Below are 13,053 nucleotides of genomic sequence, written 5' to 3' on the forward strand. Positions count from 1 at the left end.
ATAATATACTAAGGCTTGTGCTAAAATAGTCACCAATAAAAATGCAATTAAGGGTGATTTGGTCTTTACGATGTAAAAAGAAATGTCAGAATCAATTTATATTTTTGTTCTCTTTGACAGTTTGACAAATTAATTATTATTTTTTTTAAATTAGAATCTTAAAATATTGGAACCTCTTTCACTCTTTCCTAATACACCTTGGGGAGAACTGATCCTGAAATCCTTCCAAGGCAAATCATATTTAATTCCTTTAGCCTGTGTCAACCTCTGTTCATTTACTTTGCCACAGCTGAAGTGCGAATTTATTTTTCCTTACTGACCTTTGTTCATCTCATTTCTTTATTTCAAGAGAGTTCACTTTATTTCATTATGATAATACTGAAGACTTTTAAAGGGAATACAGAAATAATATCTTTCTTCCCACATTAGTCTACTTCCAATAGTAGGGGGGAAATAGGCAGTACTAAAAAATATGCTGAACTCTTAATGTTAGGAGAATATACATTTAAAAATGTAGAGCTGGAAAGGACCAAGGAATCAGTGACTTGCCAAAGTTCATGTAGGCATGAATACCAACGAATACCAGGTCCTTTCATTCAATAGAGTCAAACTAGTTTGTTTTTTTTTTTTAACTGTAGCATGCTACTTTTTTGGCTGAATGGTCTTGATTTCATGACTTGAAGTCTATCAGTTTCAATTTCTTTTTTTTAACATTTATTAATATTCATTTTTTAGAAAAGTTAACATGGTTACATGATTCATGCTCCTACTTTCCCCTTCACCCCTCGCCCTCCCCCCACCCATGGCCGATTCGCATTTCCCCTGGTTTTAACATGTGTCATCAATCAAGACCTATTTCCAAATTGTTGATCACATTGGTGTGGTAGTATCGAATCAAAATCCCCAATAATGTCCGCCTCAACCCATGTGTTCAAGCAACTGCTTTTCTTCTGTGTTTCCACTCCTGCAGTTATTCCTCTGAATGTGGGTAGCATTCTTTTCCAGAAATCCCTCAAAATTGTACTGGGTCATTACATTGCTGCTAGTAGAGAAGTCCATTACATTCTATTTTACCACAGTATATCAGTCTCTGTGTACAATGTTCTTCTGGTTCTGTTCCTTTCACTTTGCATCAGTTCCTGGAGGTCTTTCCAGTTCACATGGAATTCCTCCAGTTTATTATTCTTTTGAGCACAATAGTATTCCATCACCAACATATACCACAATTTGTTCAGCCATTCCCCAATTGAAGGACATACCCTCATTTTCCAGTTTTTTACCACCACAAAAAATGAGGCTATGAATATTTTCATACAAGTCTGTTTATCTATGATCTCTTTGGGGTACAAACCCAACAGTGGTATGGCTGGATCAAAGGACAGACATTCTTTTATAGCCCTTTGAGCATAGTTCCAAATTGCCAGCCAGAATGGTTGGATCAGTTCACAACTCCACCAGCAATGCATTAATGTCCCAGTTTTGCCACATCCCCTCCAACATTCATTACTCTCCCCTGCTATCATTTTAGCTAATCTTTTAGGTGTGAGGTGATACCTCAGAGTTGTTTTGATTTGCATTTCTCTAATTATTAGAGATTTAGAACACTTTCTCATGTGCTTATTGATACTTTTGATTTCTTTATCTGAAAATTGCCTATTCATGTCTCTTGCCCATTTATCAATTGGGGAATGGCTTGATTTTTTATATAATTGATTTAACTCCTTGTATATTTGAGTAATTAGACCCCTATCAGAAGTTTTTGTTATAAAGATTTTTTCCCAATTTGTTGTTTCCCTTCTGATTTTGGCTGTATTGTTTTTGTTTGTACAAAAGCTTTTTAGTTTTATATAATCAAAACCATTTAATTTACATTTTTTGTAATTTTCTCTAACTCTTGCTTGGTTTTAAAATCTTTCCTTTCCCAGAGATCTGACAGGTATACTATTTTGTGTTCACTTAACTTATTTATAGTTTCCCTCTTTATATTCAAGTCATTCACCCACTCTGAATTTATCTTGGTGTAGGGTGTGAGATACTGATCTAGACCTAATCTCTCTCATATTGTTTTCCAAATTTCCCAGCAGTTTTTGTCAAATAGTGGATTCATGTCCCCAAAGTTGGGATCTTTGGGTTTATCATATACTGTCTTGCTGATGTCACTTACCCCAAGGCTATTCCACTGATCCTCCCTTCTATCTCTTAGCCAGTACCATATTGTTTTGATGACTGCTGCTTTATAGTACAGTTTAATATCTGGTACTGCTAGGCCCCCTTCCTTCACATTTTATTTTGAAAAAATAAACACAAAATTTCTGGAAGTAAGGGACTACATTGGCTATAGCCTGACACATAACTTTAAAATCTACTAGTTTATAACATACCTAATAAATGGTCATCTGATCTTTGATTAGAAATTTCCATTTAAATAGAACTCACTCTGTCTAAAGGCAGCCCATATTCCACTATTGACAACCTTTAGTTCTTGGGATTCATATTTGTTTTGCCTACTGCATAGGCATTGTATGGAACAAATAAAATTATGTGTATATAATTTGATGTATATATGTGTGTAGGTATATATACATATATGTGTGCATACATATATACACATTCATTATATATCAAGGCATTTGTGAATATGTTTATAAACACACGTATAAATACTTTGTAACCAAAAAGTGTTATATGGAGCATTTATAGTTCAAATTTCACTGTTATTGGACCTGAATTTGTGCCTATTGCCTCATCCAGAACCACTGAGGCCTGCTTCTGTGCATGCTATCCCCTTGGCAAGCATCTCTGCATTCTATTTTTGTGCTTATTTCCTTTGGCTATCCACACCAGAGTCTAAATCTTTGCCTATTGCCCACTCTGCCAGGAATAAGTGCTATCCTTTGTGCAACAGTAGGAGAATTGTCACTACTAAGTCATGAGCTCTTCTTCCCAAGGCTGGGACAGAGAATTGGAGTTTATAATTCACAGTTTGGAGGGTAAGAGTAGAAACATATGATTCAGTGATGCAGCACTATTACCTATCCTCATTTAACTAAATGAGGGTACAATGGGGATATGTCTTCATAGCCTCAATTCTAGAATGTCTCTCAGCTACTAGGAAGACTTTAGCCTTATCTTTTCTCAAGAGCCTTCTCGAATAACTTACATCAAAGAATTACAGCAAATCTATGAGGCAAAATTGTGGTTAACCTTTCATGTACCAAATTAAAAACAAACAAAACTCAGAATTTTTTTTCAGCATATGTATTTGAGTATCTAGGTGATATAGTGGATGGAATGCAAGACCCCAAATCAGGAAGACTTATCTTCTGGAAATGAATTTTGTCTCAATTCCTCATCTGGAAAATGAGCTGAAGAAGGAAATGGCAAATTACTCCAATGTTTTTGCCGAGGAAGTCCCAAATAGAGTTCTGAAGATTAGGACACACCTGAAATGACTAAGTCACAAAATGAGTGTAAAATATTTCTTGATCCCAACCCTTCAACCTCAACCCTCAAAATAAATAAATCCAATCAAAGAAGTTCCATGAGTTCCAAAGAGATTCTCCTGAAAAGGGCTTGGGGGGGGGGTTGAGAAATATTCTTTAGGAATACCCACAGGAGCTTATTTTGTAATTTTCTGGGAGGGAGGAGGAAGAATCTCAGGATTAGCAATTATCATTTCTAGAGCTATTTCCAAAGTACAACCAGAAGTATTATATAGAGAACCTGCTCTATAACCAGAGACTAATCTGAGTGGCCTAGGGTGGTTGTCGGATGCAAAGAATGAAACAGATTGGAAGCACGGCTTGTTAGCTCATAGTACTCCAATAAAATACTGAAGTAGCCACTTTATTATAAAGGAAATTAAAGATCCCCTTCCCCCAAAAGCCCAAGAAAGTTTCCCACAGTTACAGAGAGCAGGATTTTTACTATAATCAAACCAAAAGGCTTAGAAGCCTCCAGGTGTAGATAAAAAACCTATGCTAAACTATCAACTATATGTGTTATCTTTAAGTGAAGCCTGGGACATCTCCATTAGGCCGGAAAGCCCCAGCATTTTTCTCAGCCTTGATGGTATTAAACAATTTTTTGAGCCTCATTATTTTACTTTGATTCTGGGCAAAATGCCCTGCCAAGGGTTTGACCTTGGCCGTACCAGCCATCTGTATTCTTGGTCAAAGGGGAACAGACTTAGCCCCCCTCCTGCTGGAGTGCTGAGAGCCCAAAGCTTTTTTCAATAAGACTATAATGCATTTTGAAGGTGAGAATTATGAAAGGAATCAAAAGAGGAATCTCAGATTTTTATCTTAGATATCCCACTCCGACTTCTCAACCCGAATAGGGAGAAAGCCAATACACAGCTCTACTGGTCTGTATTGATCTTTTGAGGGGGTCCCGATAAAAATATCTACTTGAGATTCTAATTTCTCTTAATAGCTCCCTAAAGTATTAAGGACAATATTATCTCGCCTTCTTTTGTACTGTCCATCCCTAGTATAATGAATTCATTATATTTCAATTGTATAAGATTATAGTAATTGTTATGGGCTAAGTCTGATTTCTCTTAGTCTCTTTGCACTTTAGGCCCAGTGTTGGAACAAAATGAAGTACTCTTAGGTTTTTAAACAGTTAACAAAAAATAAATTTTCTTATCCATAGCAGGCAAAGGTTATTTAACAAGCATAGGAATTTAGAACATCTTGAACTGATTGAATTTAGCAAATCTCCTTTGCCAAGTTATCCATTGTAATTCACTAGTCAAGCATCAGAGCACTCCTGGTAATCCTAGGGGTTGTTTTGTACTCAGCCAATGAGGAGGTTGCATCAATAGTCTGAGTTTTAACCTCGTGAGCCAACCTTTCAATTAATCAATCATTTATTGAGCATCTACTATGTGCTAGGCAGTATGCTAAGTGCTAGGAATGCAAAAATAGTTCTTGCCCTCAGGGAGTTTACAATCTAGTGGAAAAACTAACATGTTTTAAGTGGGTAAGATATGGTTTCTCTTGAATATATGGTATTTGTAAGATAAGACTTATATCTAGACATTCGTGATTAAAAGTTCAGTCCTGTGTCCACTACAATAGTGGTCTCAAACTTTTTCATTGTGCACCCCAACCAATAGAAAAAATTTGAGCATATGTCTTAATATGTGCTTATTTTACTTTAAATCACATACCTATGCACATATATGTACTATTCTACTAATAATTATGTATATTCTGAAATTATTCAAATACAAGATGTTATAAAATAAAACTATATTTTATGCTAGAAAGTAGCTAATCAGTGGATTTTATTGAGGAAGGGAGAATTATGGCATTTATTCTGCCAGGTACACATAGTGGATGGAATAGAATGAGGATTGACAAATAGGGAATCCAATTAGAAGACTTGAAATACTCCAAGGGAGATGTGAATTGCAATTCATTTAGAGTTATGTGCATGGGTTAAGAGTACAGATATGCAAGATGTTGTCAAGATAAAAATGAAATGTTTTTTGCAATTGTATTTGGGAATGACAGAAAGAGGAGTTTGATAAAGATGGCATTGAGGTTTTTAACCTTGGGTAACTAGAAGGATCATGGTATGGTTGACAGTAAAAGGGAAATTTGGGAAAGGATAAAAAAAATTATATAAATCTCTACTCATCTCTACCAATTGATCCTATGTAATTTTCTCTGTCTTACTCATAATTAAAAAAAATGGATGATGTTCTTATTCATTGGCCCTTACCCTTACATACACCGTGATGATTATAATGATCTCAAAGCCCTACTCGGTAGGCAGATGCGTGATAGAGAGCCTGGATAGTAGAAAAAGATAGAATAGGAAACCGGTGGAAAAAAGGAAAGAAAAATTCATGCTTAAGACAAGCTTCATAATTGGCAATTGTAGGTACGATCAGATATAGTCATTATTTCTACCCTGTAATTGTTTGATTGGATACCACTTGGGGATGGGCCACCACCCCTTCTTTGGAAACCATCATACCATGACATTTGACAATAGGGGAATAAGCTCATAAATTAGTAGCACCCTTCACAATTACTATATGTGAACATTTGATATTACCAGTAATGTTCTAAAAATGAAGATTGTGGAAAGAAGAGACTTAAAAGAGAGCAGAGTGATAAAGAAGAATTCATATCCTCTTAATTATGCTAGAGATCACTTAGTTCAAACTGTACCTGAATAGCAATTTTCTCTACAATCTCTATATCAAGACCTTAGCAAAATAATTCACTCTCTATTGGTAGATCCCATTTCTATTTGGACAGTTTTGGTTATTAGGAATTATTTTTTTTTCTTAAAGCAAGGGTGATCTGCCCCTACTGGTTTTACTCTCTCTTCCCAACTTCCCCTTGCAATATGAATTCGAGCAAGACAAGTATAGTTCTTCTAGCTATCATCTTACTAGATTTTTCAAAATAGCATATCTTATAAACTTAAAAAACTCTTCTTTAAGTTAAATGTAAATTTTCACCTTTCTAAAAAAATTCCCACCTCCTTAAACTAATCCATGACTTACAGTCACTTCACCATCCTTTTTGCCCTTTTCTAGATATGCTCCAATTTGTCATTCCCTTCCTATGGGAATATGGCACCCTGAACTTAACACAAATAATGAGTTGCAGTCTAATAAAGGTTGAGTACATCAGGTCTTTCACCTACATTTTTTGGACACTACAACTGTATTAAATGTTGTCTTATAAGATATTAGCTTTGGATGCTTCCATGTCTTTATACTAAATTATAATAAAAGTATAGTCTGCTAAAAGTAACATATTGTTTTCACATGAAATTATCGTCTGATGCCTCTCAGGATCTTGTGTAGTTTTCTTCAGTTTTATTTTGTTTTAACCAACACAGGACTTTTTGTTTTTCTTTAATAAATTTCATTTTCAATAACTCAATATAACCTATATTAACAAAAGAATTGGAAATATGTCAGGAATCACTTATTAAATATCTAAAGGGGACTATAGATTTCAAACTAGTAATGTTGCTACAGATTGCCCATTTCTATACTCTAATTTTATAGATGAAGAAACAAATCTTGAGTGCTTAGGTAACTAATCTAAAGCTATACATCTAGAAAGTTCAAATACAGGACCTTTCACTTTAAATCCATTTTTTCCCCACTGCATGACACTGCTGTTTATCATCAACCTCTATTGGGTACATAGTGAGCACTTAAAAGTTTCTTGACTGAGTGATTGAGCAAAGATCTCCTCCACAACGTAACTAAGAAGTGTTTATTTAACCTTTGCTTTAAGATGTCCTAGTAGGTGGTAATTCATCCCCCCTGATAGTAATCTATTCTTTATTTAGGTAATTCAAATTTTTAAGAATTGTTTTATTCATATCAAATTTTAATTTTCCACTCCTCAACTTGTACCCACGGTTCTTAATTCTGTCCTCAGAGACAATGAAGGATAATTTGATCCTTCTTACATGTGATAATTTCTCAGACTTTTGAAAATAATATGGTATCCTCCCTCCTCATCTCTTCTCTAAGCTAAATATCAGGAGTATATAACACTTTCGCTTGTATGATATGAATTCAGTCTTCTTCATTTCCTAGTGCTCTCTGAGTCTTCCTTAAAATGTAGAATCTAGCAGTGCATGCAGCATACAAAAGTGATTTTACTAGAGCAGAGTAGAGTACTATGATAACACTCAAAGTTTTAGATACTATGCTGTTCTGAAGTTTTTATTTTGTTTAAGGTACTATATTAAGTTCTGAAGATACATACTTTTATCAAATGACATAACCTTTGCCCTTAAGAGATTTATATTTATTCACATATATCCCTTCATCCAAAAATTGACAGTATTTGTTGAAAGATAGGTCATTGTGACACTCCATAAGGACTCAAAATTGAAATAATACAATATTGACTTCATTTTAGATCTAGTCGTTCAACAAGATCTCCTTCAGTTCCCTGAAACCCCATGTTCCTCTTATTTCCTCTTTGTTAAGCCTTCATGTTAAGGAGAAGTAGTTGCTTCTTTTTCTTAAGTTTCCAAGTTGATAGCAATAGAGTATCTGAGTTGTCAGAGAGGCCAAAGTCCAAAGAAATATATGGAATGCTATGGAAAACATATTAAGGTACAGTGACATACATAAATATGTTTTGATAATTAGATTTCTCTGCCGTCCCCCTATTATTATATTTGTTTTCATTTGCTATATTTCCTGAATAAGTTTCATCTTATCTTTCTACTGAGGTCAAAGATTCTAGCATCTCAACAAGAGAAAGGAGGGCTCTAGAGGGGAAGAGGCAAGGTAAAAGATTGTGTTGATATGAGTAGATAACTTCATTTTAAAAAATAAATGCTGGGGCATCTGGGTAGCACAGTGGATTGAGAGTCAGGTCTACAGATAGGAGGTCCTAGGTTCAAATCTGGCCTTAGACACTTCCCAGCTGTGTGACCCTGGGCAAGTCACTTGACCCCCATTGCCCACCCTTACCACTCTTCCACCAAGGAGCTAATTCACAGAAGTTAAGGGTTAAAATAAAAATAAAAATAAAAAATAAATGCTATTTTGATTTCATGATTTTTTTTATCTTACATGCTTGTGAATGCTACATAAATTCATCTTTTTTTAAACATTTATTACTATTCATTTTTAACCTGTTTAAATACTTTCTGCCCCTACTTTCCCCTTCAACCCCCACTCTCTCCCCCCACCCCCCATGGCCAACACACATTTCCACTGGTTGTAACATGTATCCTTGTTCAGGGCCTATTTCCATATTGTTGGTAGTTGCATTGGTATGGTCGCTTCGAATACACATCCCCAATGATGTCCACCTCAGCCCCTGCATTCAAGCAGTTGTTTATCTTCTATGCTTCCTCTCCTGCAGATCTTCCTCTGAATGTGGGTAGCATTCTTTACCATCAATCCCTCAGAGCTGTCTTGTGTCATTGCATTGCTGCTAGTACAGAAGTCCATTACATTCGATTTTACCACAGTATATCAGTCTCTGTGTACAGTGTTTTTCTGGTTCTGCTCCTTTCGCTCTGCATCAGTTCCTGGAGGTCTTTCCAGTTCACATGGAATTCATCCAGTTTATTATTCCTTTCAGCACAATAGTATTCCATCACCAGCATATACCACAGTTTGTTCAGCCATTCCCCAATTGAAGGACATACCCTCATTTTCCAGTTCTTTGTCACTACAAAAAGCACAGCTATAAATATTTTTGTACAAGTCTGTTTATCTATGATCTCTTTGGGGTACAAACCCAACAGTGGTATGGCTGGATCAAAGGACAGGCATTCTTTTATAGCCCTTTGAGCATAGTTCCAAATTGCCAGCCAGAATGGTTGGATCAGTTCACAACTCCACCAGCAATGCATTAATGTCCCAATTTTGCCACATCCCCTCCAGCATTCATTACTCTCCCCTTCTTTCATTTTAGCCACTCTGCTAGGTGTGAGGTGATACCTCAGAGTTGTTTTGATTTGCATTTCTCTAATTATTAGAGATTTGGAATACTTTCTCATGTGCTTATTGATACTTTTGATTTCTTTACCTGAAAATTGCCTATTCATGTCTCTTGCCCATTTATCAATTGGGGAATGGCTTCATTTTTTATACAATTGATTTAACTCCTTGTATATTTGAGTAATTAGACCCCTGTCAGAGTTTTTTTGTTATAAAGATTTTTTCCCAATTTGTTGTTTCCCTTCTGATTTTGACTACATTATTTTTGTTTGTACAAAAGCTTTTTAGCTTAATATAATCAAAACCATTTAATTTACATTTTGTAATTTTCTCTAACTCTTGCTTGGTTTTAAAATCTTTCCTTTCCCAGAGATCTGACAGGTATACTATTCTGTGTTCACTTAACTTATTTATAGTTTCCCTCTTTATATTCAAGTCATTCACCCATTCTGAATTTATCTTGGTGTAGGGTGTGAGATGTTCATCTAAACCTATTCTTTCCCATATTGTTTTCCAAATTTCCAAGCAGTTTTTGTCAAATAGTGGATTCATGTCCCAAAAGTTGGGCTCTTTGGGTTTATCATATACTATCTTGCTGATGTCATTAACCCCAAGACTATTCCATTGATCCTCCCTTCTATCTCTTAGCCAGTACCATATTGTTTTGATGACTGCTGATTTATATTATAGTTTAATATCTGGTACTGCTAGGCCCCCTTCCTTCACATTTTTTTTCATTATTTCTTTTGTTATTCCAAATGAACTTTGTTATAGTTTTTCCTAATTCTGTAAAGATGTTTTCTGGTAATTTGATAGGTATGGCGCTAAATAGGTAAATAAATTTGGGTAGAATGTTCATTTTTATTATGTGAGCTTGTCCTACCCATGAACAATTAATGGTTTTCCAGTTGTTGAGATCCAGTTTTATTTTTTTGGAAAGTGTTTTGTAGTTGTTTTCGTTTAATTGCTGTGTTATAAATTCATCTTTGAATATAAAATAAAACTACAGAATTCAGAATCCAGAAAAATAAGGCAAAGAACCTGGGGAACAGAGACAAAGTGTAATGTAGGGTTGCTACAAGAATCTCTTGTATTTGCAAAATCACCAGAAGCAATCCTGGCAGTTAGAGAAACGGAATGTTGACCCAGTCAGCTGCTGGTCTCATAGCCAAACCGTTGGAGCTGGTACTATAAATATCCCTGGAGAACCAACAGTGGGGGGCTGATTTCCTTGACCTTGACCCAGACATCCTGCTAACTCCTGAATCTCCCTTTGGGCCCTGGGAGGAGGGAACTTGGTGGGAGGAGAACGTGGGAAATTAGTTTACTTAGGCAGGCAGTGACACCCGTAAATCAAGCCATTACCCTCATTTGTTAACCTGCTAGACCACCCTACATCAAGGCAGTGAAATTTATCCCTGGCTAAGGGGCTGGTTCCCTCAGCCTGACACAACCTTCTGAGACCCTCTGCCAGCACTGGCCTTCACCCTTAGCAACAGTTTCCCAGATCTTACCCCTCTTCCCTCAGCTTACCCATGACTTTAATAAACCCCTTGGCCTTTATTCAAAGAGCTTCTGTTGATTCATTTATACTATCAACTAGGGCCAAGGCTGAAGAGGGAAAGATAGCTTTCCCTTGTTTCCTGAGGGGCTAAACCAGGCATCCATCTTGCTCAGGAAGTAAACCAAGTTCACTTCCTGTTGGCTTTCAGTTTCCATCAGGAGGGGAGGGGCATCTCACTCCTTATCTCAAGGAGCTTAAAGACAACAGTGAGACTGACTGAAACATCTCAGCTCAGGCTCACACAACCCTGGCTGACCCAAACCAACCTATACTGAAGTTATAGTCTCCCTACCTAGAAGACTCAGCTGGTACCACCTTTGCCCTCTAATATAAGCCTCATTTAGCCCCTATTATTTACTTATTACAAAAGTGAAATGAAATAGATTGAGATATTAATTTAATTTCTCCCAAATAGGTAGTTTGTACAATATCAGCAAAAGAGATCAATAATATAAGATAAGATAAATGACTGTATAATTTGATTTGACTAAATATGGATGACAATTTTTTTTCCTTTTTTCTTTTCTGTGACCCACAGTATGCTATGCTCATGCAAATCTACATTTTAAAAATTTAGAATGTTTTTCCATGGTTACAAGATTCATGTTCTTTCCTTCCCTCTTCTCTCCCACCCCCCACCTCCCTCCTAGAGCTGACAAGCAGTTCCATTGGGTTATACATATGTCATTGTTTAAAACCTATTTCCATATTATTCATATTGGTAATAGTGTTCTTCTGAAGCCAAAATACCAGTCATATATCCATTGAACTACATAATTAATCATATGTTTTTCTTCTACATGTGTACTCCCACAGTTCTTTGTCTGGGTATTGTAGGAAAATATAAGTAATGGGGTCACCAGGGATATTGAAATTCAACTATGGGGTTTGTTGGAACACTCTCTGGGATGTAAGAGAGACTAAAACTAAACACTGAAGTCTTGTACAGCTACACCACTCCCAACTGAAAAAAATAACAGCCAACTGTCACTCTGGCCAGAGGCCTTGAATTAACTGACAAGGTAACAAGGTGAAATTGGGTTTTAATTAGAAACAACTAAAAGGAGGGATAGGAATGACTACTCTGGCAACAGTTTTTGCCTACCACTAATGGAGTCCACACACAGAACACAGATAGACTTCCTCCTCCTTCATTCCAACCTGGAATTCCCAGCTCCAGCTCCTTCCTGCTAGGTACTTCCTAATCAATATATAACCAATACCTAATAACTAGCTAATCTAATCTTACTCATAACAGTATGAATAGAATTTTCTCATAAATCCCTGGTGATTGTCCTGGGTCTTTGCATTGTTACTAGTAAAGAAGACCATTATGCTTGATTGTGCCATAATGTTTCAGTTTCTGTGTACAATGTTCTCTTGGTTCTGCTCATTTCACTCTGCATCAGCTCCTGGAGTTCTTTCCAGTTCATATAGAAATCCTCCAATTCATCATTCCTTACACCATAGTAGTAGTATTCCATCTCCACTGGATACTACAGTTTGTTCAGCCATTCCCCAATTGATGGATACTACCTCATTTTCCATTTTTTGCCACTATTATACACTTTTATACAAGTATTTTTCCTTATTATCTCTTTGGAGTAAAAATCCAGTAGTGTTATTGCTGGATCAAAGAGTAATGCATTCTTTTAAAGCCCTTTGGGCATAATTTCAAATTGCCTTCCAGAATGGTAGGATCAATTCACAACTCCACCAGCAGTGCATTAACATTCCAATTTTGCCACATCCCCTCCAATATTAATTGTTTTTCTTTGCTGCCATATTAGTCAGTCTTATAGGTGTGAGGTAGTACCTCAGAGTTGTTTTTATTTGCATTTATCTAATCAGGAGGGATTTAGAATACTTTTTCATGTGGTTATTGATAGTCTTGACTAACTTATGTTTTTGATATCCATTTGGTGTTAAATGAAATTACATATAAACATGTAAGTTAGTTTTCATAAAGCTGAAGAAAATAACATGCCTCATGTCATATGTTTCTATTCTTGAGAATTAAAACCTTCTTCAA

Source organism: Gracilinanus agilis, chromosome 5, assembly GCF_016433145.1.
Source record: "Gracilinanus agilis isolate LMUSP501 chromosome 5, AgileGrace, whole genome shotgun sequence".
NCBI lineage: Eukaryota > Metazoa > Chordata > Mammalia > Didelphimorphia > Didelphidae > Gracilinanus > Gracilinanus agilis.